Here is a 15,610-nt window from a genome sequence, read left to right on the forward strand (position 1 = left end):
CTGAAAATTTTCTTTGCAATTATATTAGCATTTCTCAAAGTGTGTATTAGAGCTAGTCCTATGAGGTGTTGCAAATAAGTTTAGAAAATGTTAAATATGACATCTTCAATGGAAAATGTGCCATATCCATTAACAAATTAGAATCTTTTAGTTCTTTTGTAGAAAGAAATCTACTTCACTGTAACACAGTGTTTCCTACACTTTTTCCCCCTCACTCTTCAGCATCTCCCTCTTTTTTTTTTTTTTTTTTTTTTTTTAGATATTTGTGTCAGAATCTGATACTTTGAAAACTCTTATTAGTTACTTTATTAGGGATACTCCATCCTGAGCTATCTTTAGCAGCTATAAATACTATTAAGACAAAATCTGTCAAATTAGTATTCATGCAGGTATCTGCTGAAAAACAAGAAAAGGCTAATAGGGAAAAGGCACATTTATAAAAATAAAAAATATGAATATTAATCTTCTAAGATAGAGCCAGTTCATTTATATCTCAACAGGAATCTATGAATTTGAGAGAAAACTAAATATTTTCTGCATCATTGAACAAGGAAATTTTCTTCATCAAGAAAATAATATGAAACTGAAATCTTAGTATATCTCATCTTTTTAAAACAAAACTCAATCAGTAAAATTCTCTCAAGGATCATTCTCTATAAAGAGTGTTGCTGCTTGGATACTTCCAGTTTCAGATAAAAATAATGGAGAAATTATATTTAAATTTAGAAATATGCAAGCCATGAAACAATCTATGGACACTACTATAAAACTGAAATAAGTGTCTTAGAATATTCAGAGGCAATATTTAAATCTCCAGAACAGCTCTAAAGTAATAAGAAACATATTTCAATACTTATTTTAAAACATGAAAAACAGAGAAAAGTCTCTGTCATTTTTATGTAGTGCAATTATTTCACTGAATAGTCTCACATTGGGAAAATAATGGCAAAAGTTTTTTGTTTTGAGATTTATTAATTGAAATAACAAATATTTCAAATCAGATGCTTTGTAAAACATACTTCACTAGAGTTAAATTACTATTTAATAATGTAATTAATGTAAACTTACATGGAAAGTTAACATGAAATAAACATAGAGGACCACATAGAAATGGAAACTCTACTGACATATGTTTTATTTTTTTAAATTTTTTTAAATTTATTTATTTATTCTGAGAGAGAGACAGAGACAGCATGAGCAGGGTAGGGGCAGAGAGAGAAGAAGAGAGAGAATCCCAAGAAGGCTCGCGCTGTCAGTACAGAGCTGGATGTGGGGATTGAACTCACAAGCCATGAGATCATGACCCGAATCAAAGCCAAGAGTCAGATGCTCAACTGACTTAGCCACCAGGCACCCCAATGACATATATTTTAGAATTACTAGTCATTTATAAAATTAATACAGGAATTATAGTGAAATAGATATTATATATTCTTAGAACATTTAGATTGTAATTATCCCTTTTTGCAAAGTTATTGAAAACCTGAATCTTCATAACTGATTTGCATTACGCATTTAAAGAACGATACAGGATAAAGAAGTTTCTAAATGAAATTTCTTCTCCTCTATTTGCTAGTTTTCACAGGCATCTATTGATTCTTTGAGAGTTAGATTAAAACATTTACAGAGCCATATCTCACTTTCTGTTTTCACTTTCCTATGGTAAGTAGCATATAATTTGCTCCATAAATATGATTTAAGTAGTTTTTGACAATATGGAAGACTAACATGGGCTTCTGGCTTTTCCTCTTTTACCCGCATCTGAAAAATCAAAAGTATAAAGAAATGAAAAAGAATTGAAAACCTTCTTATGACTTTCTTATGGCTAGTTAGTACAAATGGCACTGGGCTGGTGGTAGGGTGGGTCCCAAAGACTCTAGGGAAGAGAAGGGTTGAGATCCAGGGAGCAAGTATAGATTGTAAAAATATTTGCCTGTCCTAAGCCTAGTTTAAGGGAGAAATAAGCAAAAGCAGAGCTCTAGGGACCTGGGCCCTGCCAGGGGTGAAGGGTGCAAAGAGGTTTAGTAATGCCCGATAGAATCTAAGCCTACCTTCCCCTATTTCTTACTTCAAGATTAGAGTATTATATTTAAAGGAGAAAGTTTTGGAAAGAGAAAGTCTTAGTCAGACCTACCAGTAGAGAGCCTGAACGACAAAACTTTCTAATGCCTGGGAACAAGGAAAGAGCATGAAGCCCAGACTAAAGTCAGAAGCTCTATACTATGAATTTCTTGTTCTATGGCCTCTATACCCCACATTCGGTAAGGAAGGAAGAACCATAGATATAGTCTGGATTTTAGCTTCTGCCCTTGAGCACATATTACCAGTAAATAACTCCATGATAATATAACACTTTAAGCTGTGTATACTGGCTACCTACAATAAATTAAAAAAAAAAAGGAACCAAAGAATAAAAGTAAAGTAGTCATGATTTAAAATATTCAGATATAAATAATATGGAGCACAAAATACTAAATATGATAAGTATGACTTATATTACAAATATAATAGATAAAATAACAGAATAATTAACCCAAAGGACAAAGGGCATTTCATCTGACCATACTTGTATTAATTTTAAAATTAATTAAGAAATTAAGCATTAAAAATTAAAATTAATTATTAGAATATGTAGAAACCAGACTAGTTCACAGTCAAAAAACAGATCTATGTTTATGGAGTGGGAAGAATGACTGACAAAAACATAAGGGTATTTTCAGGTGATAGAAAAGCTCTATCAAGTAAATGTACATTTACTATACTTACATTTTACCTCATAAAATATGAGTATTAAAAAAACTCAAATAATTTCATACCAGAATTGATAAAGAGGTCATTAGAGATTCAAAGGTAAAAGTAAAGACATTACCCAAATTGCTTCCAAGCCACAAGGAGAGGGAAATATAAGTGGGAGCTCATAAGGAATGACAGACGGAGAGTCTAACATATGTCTAATTGGACTTACAGAAGGAAGAATGAGAGAATGGGAAGGAGGTGACACTAGAAGAAAAAAATGTTTCAGAGCAGATGAAAACCTTCAATTCAAATAACAAGAATATAAATCCCAACTAAAGTAATCCAAGGTATCTATACAAAGGTGTAATTTGACTATGAAAGAATATAGAAAGGTGTTAAAGAGAAAAAAAAATTATGTTTAAAGGTAAGTTATACTAACTTCTAGAAATAAATAATAAAATCCAGGAAACAATGGAATTTTATCTTCTGTGGTGAAAGTACATAAATTCCTAGCATGAATTCTTTATTCAATACAAACATATGTTAATAACGTTAGAAAAAAATAGGCATTTTTACCAAAGTAGCATTTGCTCTCAGCAAATTCTCACTAAATGTAAACTTAATTAGTGAATTAAATGACAAAATAAAATAAAACAAGGAATGTTATTTCAGTTGGGAAGTCAGTTGAAGAACTAAAGGAAACAAGTTATACAGGTACCATAAATAATCACTTTGTAAATTGGCAATAATAGTCATTTTGATGTTTAAGAAATTTAAGCTAGAATTAAAATATACAGTAATAGTACATGCAAGTACAAGAGGGGAATGAAATTTAAGTGTTTTGCTTTGTATTTGCTAATCAAAAAGTGAGTAGAGATACTAGCTGACCCATAATCACTGATCCACAAATGACCATCAGTGACCCATAGTCACTGATCCACAAATACCAAAATAAGAGAGCTCTGAAAACACATATTAAAAAAAATGGTATTAACTCATTTAGTGCCAAATCCTGAGCTGAACTGAAAAGAAATTTAATAACAATTTTCATTTCCCTTATTGCCAATTCTAGTTGAATTACTATTAGTTTCACAACATATTAATAGATTTTGCTTTATTTTACAATTATTACCTCACTCAAGAGAGATTAGAGTCTATCTGAATTTAGCTGATGTTCACCAGCACTGTTTTTGTTTCATTTATTAAACTGGGTGCCTCATCCAATTCTGGGCTTGGGCATAGGATTGGGATCAGCATAAACAGACAAACAATGCTGGAGGAAAGAAAAAACAATAAAGCTTTTGGTAATCAAAATTAAGATCTGGAGGATGATCAACCACATGCCTACACAGAATATTTGAGCTCTGGAGATGCTCGAGAGGCCAGAGACCTAGACTGAGTTACAGTTTTTTTAAAAGGAGATTAAAATTCCCTGCATTGTCACTGTGCTCAAGGAACAAAGCATATAACTAGTCTTTGCTTACAGATGTATCTTGAAGATTTATTTCTCACTGGGATAGGAGAACAGAAACCCAAACTAGGGAACCGTTTAAGAATAATGATGAATATTCTGCAGTCTTTTAAGGGTGAAGCCACAAAAACCTGACAAAGTCTCAATCAAAAGCCCAAGAGCCCATGCTCAACAGACAGGAATGAAGCAGAGATATTCCAAGTATCTTCAAATTTCCATCTAGATGTGTTCATGTTTGGATTGAAATGATATCCTTGTGCTATCTGTATAACAGAGGAGTGAGAGAATCTTTCCTGGTAAAAAAAGAAAAAAACACGTTCTGGATTCTCTACAGTGACTTTATTTTTCTCAAGGATTTTTAAAGTTTATTTACTTATTTTTGAGAGAGAGAGAGAGGTGAAGAGAGAGAGAGAGAGAAAGCATGAGTGGAAGAGGGGCAGAAAGAGAGGGAGAGAGAATCCTAAGCAGTCTCTGTGCTGTTGGAGCAGAGCCTGATGCCGGGCTTGATCTCACAAACCATGAGATCACACACGACCTGAGCCAAATCAAGAGTCGGATGCTTAACCCACTGAGCCACCCAGGTGCCCCTATCGTAACTTTAAGTTTACAGTTTAGCATACATAAAAACTACTAGACATTCAAATAGACCAAAATGACAAATATTGTAGAGAAAATTAACAGTAAGAGCAAATGTGAAAGTGGTTAAGAGTTTTGAGTTAGCAAAAAAAATGGATAAAACTGTGCCTTATACAGTGAAAAAGATATATGAAATTAAGGTGAAAATAGATAAAAAGACGAATTTTACGAGAAATTTGGCAACTTTAGAATAAGCATCTTTAGCCACATTCTATATTGGAAGAGTTCAATATTAGAAATTAGCTAAAGATACAGAATTAACAGCAGATCAACACACAAAAAATATTTAGATAAAGAAATAAATAAACTGAAGAAACAAAAGAAAAATACAGTAGGAAGAAAATGTAGAAATGCAAGAGGGAATTCAAAGAGATTATTAATAAAAACAGATGTGAAAACCAATTCAAGGTGATTGAACCTACTGCAGGATAAATCCAAAGAAAACCACATTTTAGTATATCATAGCAAAATTACTGAAAATCAAAGGCTTTTTCAAATCATAAAAATAGCTAAACGTAAAGGTACATCGTTTCAAATAAGCAATAATAACACTATCACTTAAGAGAACAATGAGAATGAAGAGACATTTGAAAAATACTCTTAAACACTGAGGGTGAAAAGAATGGCACATTTAAAGTCGGAGAATTTTAAAGATAAAAGATATTACAGATGTTATGCCAATAAATGTAATAAAGTCTTTGTGAGACTGCTCAAAAAAAAAGGCACTGGAAATTACTTCTATGTGGTTTTTAACAAGATATTTGATGCTTAGTCCACTGTCATTTTGTTATTTTTGTTATTTTCAGCACAACCGTCAGATCAAAATGGAATACTTAAAAAAATTTAAACGGAGCAAAAAATTGAAAAATATACAAATTGATAACCTAAGTACTTATGATCACCAACATGCATTACTACCAGAGGGAAAAAATTTAAAAGTGTAGTCACAATGAAGGGAAATATTTTTAACTAATATAATTCATAAGGAATTAACAAGAAAAGTAAGTCATACAGTCAGTAAAAAAAAAAAAAAAAAAAAGAGAAAATCACAGAAGAAAATCAACAAAAGATTTGAACAGATATATGACAAAACAGGTTGTGGCAAATGGTCATAAGTGTGTGACAGGTTGTTCAAATGTGTTAGTGATCAGAGCACTGAAAATTAAAACCCATCCCTTAAATTATCAGAAAAAAATTAAAAATAAAAAATATATAAAATGAACTTTAGGTTTTGGTGGAGTTTGAACTTCTGGAACACTTATCCATTGTGGTGGGAATATAAACTAGCACTACCTGGCATATTCTATCTCCTATCTCATGACCTAGCAATTCAACTTTAACACAAGATATATAACTTAGTATTGGAAGAGTTCCAGATATGCTCATAGACATGCATTGTTTATAAAGGCATAAAACTACAAACAGGTTAAAAGTCATGAAATGGAAATCGCAAAAATAAAAGAGATAAATGCATTGTTATATGCTCATTCAACAAATTTGAACAGGTGCCTGGATGAATGGAATGAGAAAGCTTAGCATATATCTTACGTTAAAAGCCTTTCAAGCAGAAGGAATAGCTACAGTAAAGGTAAAAAATGTGCACTTGATATATTGAGGATCTACAAAGTAGCCAGAGAATTACAGCAGAGTAGGAGGGGTGAAAAGGTAGAAGGGCAGGTCAAAGAGGTAATGAAGAAGAGAAAGTTCATATAAATCTATGTGGTTATTCTCAGAAGGGATTCCACTGCATAGTTTTGAGCAATATTGTGGAATTATCTGATTTAAGTTTTAGCAGGATCATTTCAAGACAAAGTTATAGTAGGATAATTTACAAGCATGTAAATATGTTTCCAATGAAATTATTTCTACAGCAATGCAACAATTTTGTTAGGAGATAATAGAAACAATGCAGGGTAGAGGCCTACAACAGTGACATTGAAAAGATGGTCAAATTATGAATGAAGTTGATTAACAAATATGCAATATGAAGACTTCAAATGGATCAAGATATTTAGGCTTATTATCATTCTATTTTCTGAACAAATAAACTCTTGAAATGTCAAGGACTTAGCATTTGTACATTTCCTGAACACATATCAATCTGCTGTGCATTTTTTTTTTTTTTGATCAGGTGAATCACACCAAAACAACAAAGTAGGGATCCCAGCTCCTTCCATTAAATGATTCTGCCCTCTTTACACATGGTCTGAGGATTGTCTCCACACCAGCCACCAGAACACAATAGGTCATAGCAGATTTTAAGTGGTATTTATATTCAGTCAAGGACGTACTGTGATACACATCACTTTTACACATATTCTCATGGCTAGAATTAGTAACATGTTCTCATCTAACACAGTAGAAACTGGGAAAAAAATATCAAAAAAAAAAAAGGAATGAGCTTTGTTTGTCACCTTGTTACTGACTGAATAAAAGTGTAATTTACTGAGAAGAATGCAGATGGAACTCGTCTTTTGTGGGAAGAAATTGGGAATTCCACTTTAGATATGTGAAGCTGTGGAAACATTTCAACATTTTGGTTGCCTGAGTGGAGATATTGATAAGGTACATGCATGTGTGAATCTGTAGGTCAAGGAGTAACCTAGCCAGCTCATTAAATTGGGGCATAGCTGGAACACAAATGATACTTTCAATCACCTACAGAGTGAGCAGTAGAAGAGACAGGAACTGAGGATGACATCCTGTTATGCTTTCATGTTTCAATCTAAGAAAATGAGGGTAAATCAACAAACAAGTCTGTGATAAGGAGAGGTTGGTGAGGTCATTCCAACTCCCCCCCCCCTTCTTTTAATTTTGTCAGTGAAATGAAAAGCAATGTCATGTGTTGAGATTAAGGTTCAAGGAGGAAGCATCAGAAGAGAGGAGTCTGAATAGAAAACACAAAAGGAAGTGGACTTGTGGAAATACAATAGGATTGGTAGGCATCAGTAAGGGCATAATTGATGTTAGAGTTTCTAGATTTAAAGTAAGACTAGGGGCACCTGGGTGGCTCAGTTGGTTAAGCCTCTGACTTCACCTCAGGTCATGATCTCATGGCTCATGAGTTCAAGCCCTGCATCAGGCTCTGTGCTGACAGCTCAGAGTCTGGAGCCTGCTTCAGATTCTGTGTCTCCCTCTCTCTCTGCCCCTCCCCTGCTTGTGCTCTGTCTCTCTCTCCTTCAAAAATAAATGCACATTAAAACATTTTTTTAAAAAAATAAAGTAAGAATATTGAAGGTTTCATATTTGCTTTACCGCCCACATTTGGCTGTCCTACTGTAGACATGAATTGGGATTTTTCAGACTTGCATCATGAAGATAGTGCTTTGTGGTAAATGAGGTTTTTATAATGTAAGTAAGGTTTCATAATGATGAAATATGGGGTGTAAGTAGTAAGAAGACAATTTAGATGTTGAAGGGTCTTAACTTTTAAGTAGGGGATAGGATGTTGAAAGATAAATGTAGAGGACAATAAAAGGATGATAGGATTGATAAAGTGTGGGTGTCATCCTTATGCAGGGCCATGCTAATCTTCTCTGTATCATTCCAATTTTAATGTATTTGCTGCTGAAGTGAGCACAGGATGAGAAGGTTTAAAACTTTATTGCTATAAATAAGTGATGATGAGTAAATAAAAAATTATACTTTCTTCATGATGAAATTATTTAACATTATGATATTTTATTTCTTTCCACATTGATCAATAGATTAAATGTAATCCCTATTACAGTAATAGGAAGATTTTACTGAGGACCTCAACAATTTACCTGAGAAATTTTATAGATGTGTAAAGTTCATGAATAATGATTATCACAAAATAATAGTAAAAACAATATAGTCCTATCAGTGACATTAACAATGAACCAGTATTGAAAGTTCAGTACTAGATAAATGTACATATAAGAAATTATAATATGGTAAAAGTGACACCACATGTCAGTGGGAAACAGATGAATTTTTACTAAATCATTTGGGAAGGAAAGTTATCATTTAGGACAAAAATTATTTACAGAAAACTAGGGCTAAACATTTATGCTATGTTATATACAAAACATACACCCCACTGACTGTCAAAATATGAAGGAAAAAACTGTTAGTGTAATCAAAGAAAATTCAGACAATTAATTATTACATAAGGATAGAGATTCATATATTAAACAAATCCACAACGAATATATCATAAGTAAAATCATGAACTTGACTACATACACACAAAATAGGAATTTCTGTTCAAAGACAGCTTTCTTGAGTAAGGGTACGGTAACAGTATGAGAAAACATTTGTGCCATATAAATCTGAAAATGAATTAATCTTTGGAATATAAAAGTTGTCCTCCATATACCCAAAGTAAATATTACAAAATTAGGAATATTAAATAAACAGGAAATCCACTAGTGGGAAAATCTGTAGAGCTGGTAAGTCCATTGCTATTTTAGGAAATGAATGTTTCTTTCATATATTGCTTGCAAGTCTCTAGAACGATATAGCCATTCTGGAGGTCAACTTCAGAAGAATGTAATGAACTAAGGCAAATATTCACTCTAGGATTGAGTAACTCATCCTGCACATATATGAATGGAAATGCTTGCCCTCGTCCACAAGGAATATTTGTGGAGATTTTCCTTTTATGTAGTTTTGTGACATTGATTATTGGAAATAATGTGCATCCCCGCAGTGGGAGGAAGCAGGTAAAATGTGATTAATGCATACAAAGCAACACTCTTAGCAATTATAAGCAGTTAATTTATAAAAAGTGCAACATGGTTGGAGTACATAATTGTACATACATTACATAATGCTATGTAACATAATGCTTAGTGAAAAAATGAAAAATGTTTTCCAACATATAAAGTAAAATTTAAAATCCTATATATTTAAAATAATACAGACATATTGTAAAATATTTATCAAACACATTGAAGTATATACTTTGGAGAAGAGAGAAACAGTAATGTGATCAACAGGAAATTAATAAAAGAAAACTGGTAGGGCATACTTGCACAGTCAATGGTAGTATAACAATGTACATGTTTGACATCTAAATAAAGAAACCTATGATACATACATAATTTTTACTAATTTTGGCTTCAGTTTCTAGACAAAACTGTACTTTCTGTCTTTGCCTTATGTGTAGAATATTGTATTTCTAGAGAACTTTACAAGGATATATGTACATTTGAACTAAAATTGTAGATTTTCTGAAGAGCACTATATTAGTAAGAACATAATTTACAAGTTTTCTTGTTATGCAAGTAAGTTATTTTTCTTGCTTCATAGCTACATTACAAGTCTTGTTTGGCTTCTTTGTAACTTTGAAACAATATGAATAAAATTTCAATACTATTTTGAAAGAATTTCAAATGTCTTCTTTTTTTAGCTTTTAGTTTATTATAGAAAATGTATTTTAAAAATAAAGCACTTGCGGGACACCTGGGAGGCTCAGTCGGTTGAGCATCCGGCTCTTGATTTTGGCTCAGGTCATGATCGCAGGGTCCTGGGATGGACCCCGACATTGGGCTCTGTGCTGACAGTGTGGAGTCTGCTTGGGATTCTGTCGCTCTCTGCCCCTCTCCTCTGCACACACACACACACACACACACACACTCTCTCTCTCTCTCTCTCTCTCTCTCTCTCTCTGAAAATGAAATAAATCTAAAAAAAACAAGTACTTTCCCTTTGATGTTTTGTTTAAATATGAGAGTCTGAGGCAGAAAGTACAAGAAGCATATCCCATGATTTCATATTTAATTCAAATTCTTTTTAATCCTTAGTCTTGTAACAGTTCCCTGAAAAAACAGTGGATTTATTATGAATTCAACAAATCAGTATCTTTGTGAACACTAGTTTCTATTGTACTCCTAATAGTATTAAGTTGTTCCTACCAATAGAAATATGATTTTAATTAAGCATAAACTATATTTTCTTCTCTAGAATTAATAAAATTTAACTATATTTATATTGGTGGATTTCATTGTAAAGTTAATATTTAGAAATATTCCACTATGTGTTTTTCACTTAGTTTGACCCTGAATAATGCAAGCTAACTAGCACTTTTCTTTTCCACTTTCAAATTGCTTTTTCTCTTGTCTAGAACTTGAATTTAGAAATGGCAGAATCTCAATAGAGGTAGAGGGTAATTTCCCACAAGACCTGGCTAATTTATAGCTTTCAACACACCAATGACCCCTACAATTTGGCAGTTGCTTCATTAATTCCTCTACACCTGCTCCATTTATCTTGCAAAAAAAAAAAAAAAAAAAAGACAGATAAAAGACACAATCCTCTTTCACTGCAGCTATTTGTGAAGAAAAGTCCTTCATGTCTTTCTGAAGTAAATTGTAACCTGCATTATGGAGAACAAAACGACGGTAGCGTCAGATGAATGTTCCCAGTTTGTCACTGGGGTGAAGAAGGAAAGTTTGAACAGCCACATATTTTTGGAAGAAGTTTTTTTCTGCTCTTTGAAATGTTATGGCCATTCAAAGACTTCAGTTTTCACCAGGATCTGCCATCTGAGACATAAAATTTTAGAATTAAAAAAATAAAAATAAAAATAGTCTGAGATATTTTTAAAAATAATGTGTTCTTATAGTTAATGATAAATTATATAGGCTATCTCTCTCTCTCTCTCTCTCTCTCTCTCATTTATCATCTCTCATCTGTATCATCTATGTATCAAATGAAAAGGACCATTTTAAGCTACCTATATTTAATACATTTATAAGAACAAGCATTTTATTTCCATGGAATATAAATGGTAATGTGAGTACTTCTAGCAGCATGGAAAATGTACTTTCATCAACAAGGAGTTTCATTGATTAAAAATAAAACATTTTAGTGTCAAACTTAGGAAAGCATCTATTTAACTGGTTGACTAAGCAAGCACTTTTTTCCTTTCTTTTTTTGCAGTTTTTTCTATCGTTATGAATTTCATAAAAACAAATATAATTTGTATTTTTGTTCCTCTTTTAAGGTAAATGGTTTGAATTATTGGTGTCTAGCAGGTGGCGACATTTTAAAAAATAATATAATTCATAAAATATCCTAAGGAAAGCTTTTGAGAATTTGCATTATTAACATATATTAAAGGTAGATATACACTTGAATTAGATATGGGTTCCCTCTTCAGTATTTGTATTTTCTATTATAAATTATTGAGGGTTGGTGATCACTGCAAAGACTGGATGTTTAATTCTTTGGTAAGATCCCCATGCCACTATTGCCAGGAGAAAGATTTAACTTACACAGAACTACTTGTATTCTTGTGTTAACTGTATGTATCAAATATGGAGCTCACAAATTCACACCATTGTTATCAACAGAGGCTGAATAAAAACAGAATAGTAAATCATATCACCTCTAGAGTCATCAAAATGGGAACAACTGAAAATCATGCTACACGTGATACAGCCTTGCGGTGTTTATATAGTCAGTCATATTATTTAGTTATAAGAATTATAACATAAAACATAATGTTTCAGATGCCACAAATATTTATGGCATATGTGACTTAAAAAATAACCCATCAACAAGTATTAGTAAATAACATAAGAAAATATTTAAACATAGCATATATAGGCATGTCTAGATACTGCATTACTCTCTCTTTACTTTTTATTAATTCAAACTTACTTCCTAATTCAAATTAAAATATACTTCTAACTGTGGTGGATATCAACAGAAATGGAAATCTGAGAATTCTGCTTCTTTCATATGCGAAGTATAATAAGACATTGATACAACTGTTGGCAAGATGGTGTAACACTTTGTGATTTAGATTTATGTGGGACTGGGATCCTTCTTCAGAAATAATTACAACTGGGTTTATAATTATTTATAAAATAATGAACATTTAATGTAGTTATTTCAAAATGCCATTTACTACTTAAGGTCATTTCTATTAAAATGTTCATAAAATTATTTTTGGCTACAAGAAAGTATACACTTGGCTAATAAATTTCATTTTTTTTCTATTTGGAAGTCACTTTAAATATAACAATTGTACAAAGAAAAGTAAAATTTAAAACAAATAAACAACTCCTCCAGGAACATTGAGCTACTAGTGGACCAGAATCATGATTAAAATGCATAATCTAGAACAATGACTAGAATCTCAGTGTATTAATTACCTATTACTGTGTAGCAAATTATCCCCATACTTAATGGTTGATATCTGGAAGGCAAAACTTCATTTCTTCCATTTGAGAATTTTCTCAATATTTCTTGACACTTAACAGTTCTATATGTAATTAGTTCTATATGTAATTAGTTCTATATGTAATATGAATTCTGTATGTAATTAGTTCTGTATGTAATATGTAGTTCTATATGTAATATGTAGTTCTATATGTAATTAGTTCTATATGTAATATGAATTCTATATGTAATTAGTTCTATATGTAATATGTAATTCTTTTCTTTTTTTTAGAGTATCTAATTTCTTCTCGCCTCATTTTGTTTGACCTGTTCATGCCTGTGTGCGTGTGTGTGTGTGTGTGTGTGTCTGAGTGCTTGTGTTCCTTGTGTATTTTGAAATTTTTATGTGACAGTTCATTGTCTGTTAGGATCTTCTAAAGGGATGTTTGCCTATAAGATGGTATAAACATTGTCAATGAGTTAACTTTTTATTGTTCACAGTTCTTAGCTAGTCTCACATTAACAGCTAAGTTCTAGGCTCTGAATCACATAAAAGGTTCATTTCTGGGCTTATACAAACAAGAGACCAAGATCTGGTCTTGGGTTTTACCTAAAGTTATTGGACACTTCATTTCCAAATTTAAACATTGGAGAGTAATTATCTCTGCCAAGTTAGAAACAAGTCCACAGACTCTGTTTATTAGGATTATGAAGTTGGACCACAATAGTTTTCTATAATATTTTATATTATAAGTTATAATATTTTAGGCTCAACTCTTCAGGGACTTTACTTTTACAGACCACAAAGATGTTTGTTTCTTGTACTAACCTGTATCTGTCTGCCTATCTTTTATCTATCTGTCATCTGTCATCTAACATATCTATCTGTCTATCTATCTATCTATCATCAACTGATTGATCAATAATCTTCTCACTTTTTAAGTTATTTCCCCCTAGACAATAGAGATCTTCTTTCAAGAAAAGACGATTTGTAGAAGGACTTATAATAAAGAAGTCACTTGAGGTAAGTAAACATTCACTATTCTGGAAAATATTTGTGGGTTTACATGGACTAGGTATGGGGATTAACATACTAGAAAATCTCTTGCCTATCCTGCTATGTCCAAAAGCATGGATGGACCTTGAGTATATTATGCTAAGTGTAATAAGCAGATATATAAAGGCAAGTACTGTATAATATCACTTATATGTAGAATATAAAAGGCTTAACTCATAGAAACCAAAGACTAGAATGCTGGTTACCAGGAGCTAGGGGTTTGGGGAAATGAGGAGATATTGGTCAAAGGGTATAAACTTCCAATCATAAAATGAGTCAGTTTGGGGGATCTAGCATTTAGCATCATAGTTACAGTTAACAATACTGTATTAAACACTTGAAAGTTTCTTCTTTTAAAAGTTAATTTATTTATTTTTGAGAGAGAGAGAGAGAGAGAGAGAGAGAGAGCAAGTGGGACAGTGGCAGAGAGAGAGACAGAGAATCCCAAGCAGGCTCCGCACTATCAGTGTAGGGCCTGACCTGGGGCTGGAACACATGAACCCTGAGATCATGACCTGAGCCAAAACCAAGAGTTGGACACTTAACCACCTGAGCCACCTGGGCTCCCCTATACTTGAAAGTTTCTCAGAGAGTAAATCTTAAGTGTTCTCCCTATAGAAAATAAATGGTAATTATGTGAGATAATGTAACTATATTAAAACTACTATGGTAATCATTATGCATGATGTAAGTATATCAAATCAACACATTGTACACCTTAAAGTCACACAATATTGTAAGTCAATTATATTTCAATAAAGCTGAGAAAAAAGAAAATTTCTGTCCTTAAGAGTTTTTTTTTCAGGTTTACTTTTCCAGAAGTAAATAGAGGTTTTCCAATACATTTTGGGATAATAAAATTTGTTAAATAGAATAAAAATTACTATACCCACAGGTGACTAAACTAGGATATTTTGAACAACTGATTAAAAATTGACTCTTTTGGTTTGTATTTTCTTTATTTCATACAATGGAGATTAGTTAATGGACATACTAATCATGAGTTTGACAAAAGCCATTTCAGACTAAGCCATCATCATATTTTTTTTTCTTAGAATATTCAACAATTTTTCAAGGCACTAATACAATCATTACCTTAAAAATTGTCTCAAATATATTTGTTGCATTCTGAGTCATATTGGATTACTAGTATCATCTAAACATTCTTCAATTTATACAATTAAGTTATGGGACTATATGTTACTCATTATAAATAGTTTAATGATAAAAATGATAGAAGAAGAAGGTTGAGTACATTATACATTAAAGTGCCTCATGGATGGCTGCCAACATACATTCTATTTCTATAAAGTATAGTGCAATAATTTAATGAAATCTATAAATGTTACAAAATAATTTTCATGAGAAAATATATCTAATATGCTGATATCTAAATTAGCTGTGATAAGATAGAAAATTTTAATTTAAGAAATGCTTAGCAAGTTCATGAGCTTGAATAATTCATTTTGAATCTAAAAATATAGAATGTAATGTTAAAATGGTATGATGTTATCCAAGAGGTTATTCCTCAGGAGTAGGAAACATTTTTCTATCCTTTTTTCTCACAATTTTAA

General features: G+C 32.0%; 1 non-coding gene across 1 annotated transcript; it reads right to left on the bottom strand.

Annotated features, from left to right (window-relative positions):
• Positions 1-8,316: 8,316 nt before the first annotated feature.
• On the bottom strand, positions 8,317-8,423 carry LOC121036599 (U6 spliceosomal RNA). Its single transcript, XR_005793412.1, has one exon. It is a non-coding gene; the product is annotated as a U6 spliceosomal RNA (small nuclear RNA).
• Positions 8,424-15,610: the final 7,187 nt, after the last annotated feature.

Source organism: Herpailurus yagouaroundi, unplaced genomic scaffold, assembly GCF_014898765.1.
Source record: "Herpailurus yagouaroundi ecotype Mexico unplaced genomic scaffold, PumYag 162, whole genome shotgun sequence".
Classification (NCBI taxonomy): Eukaryota; Metazoa; Chordata; class Mammalia; order Carnivora; family Felidae; genus Herpailurus; species Herpailurus yagouaroundi.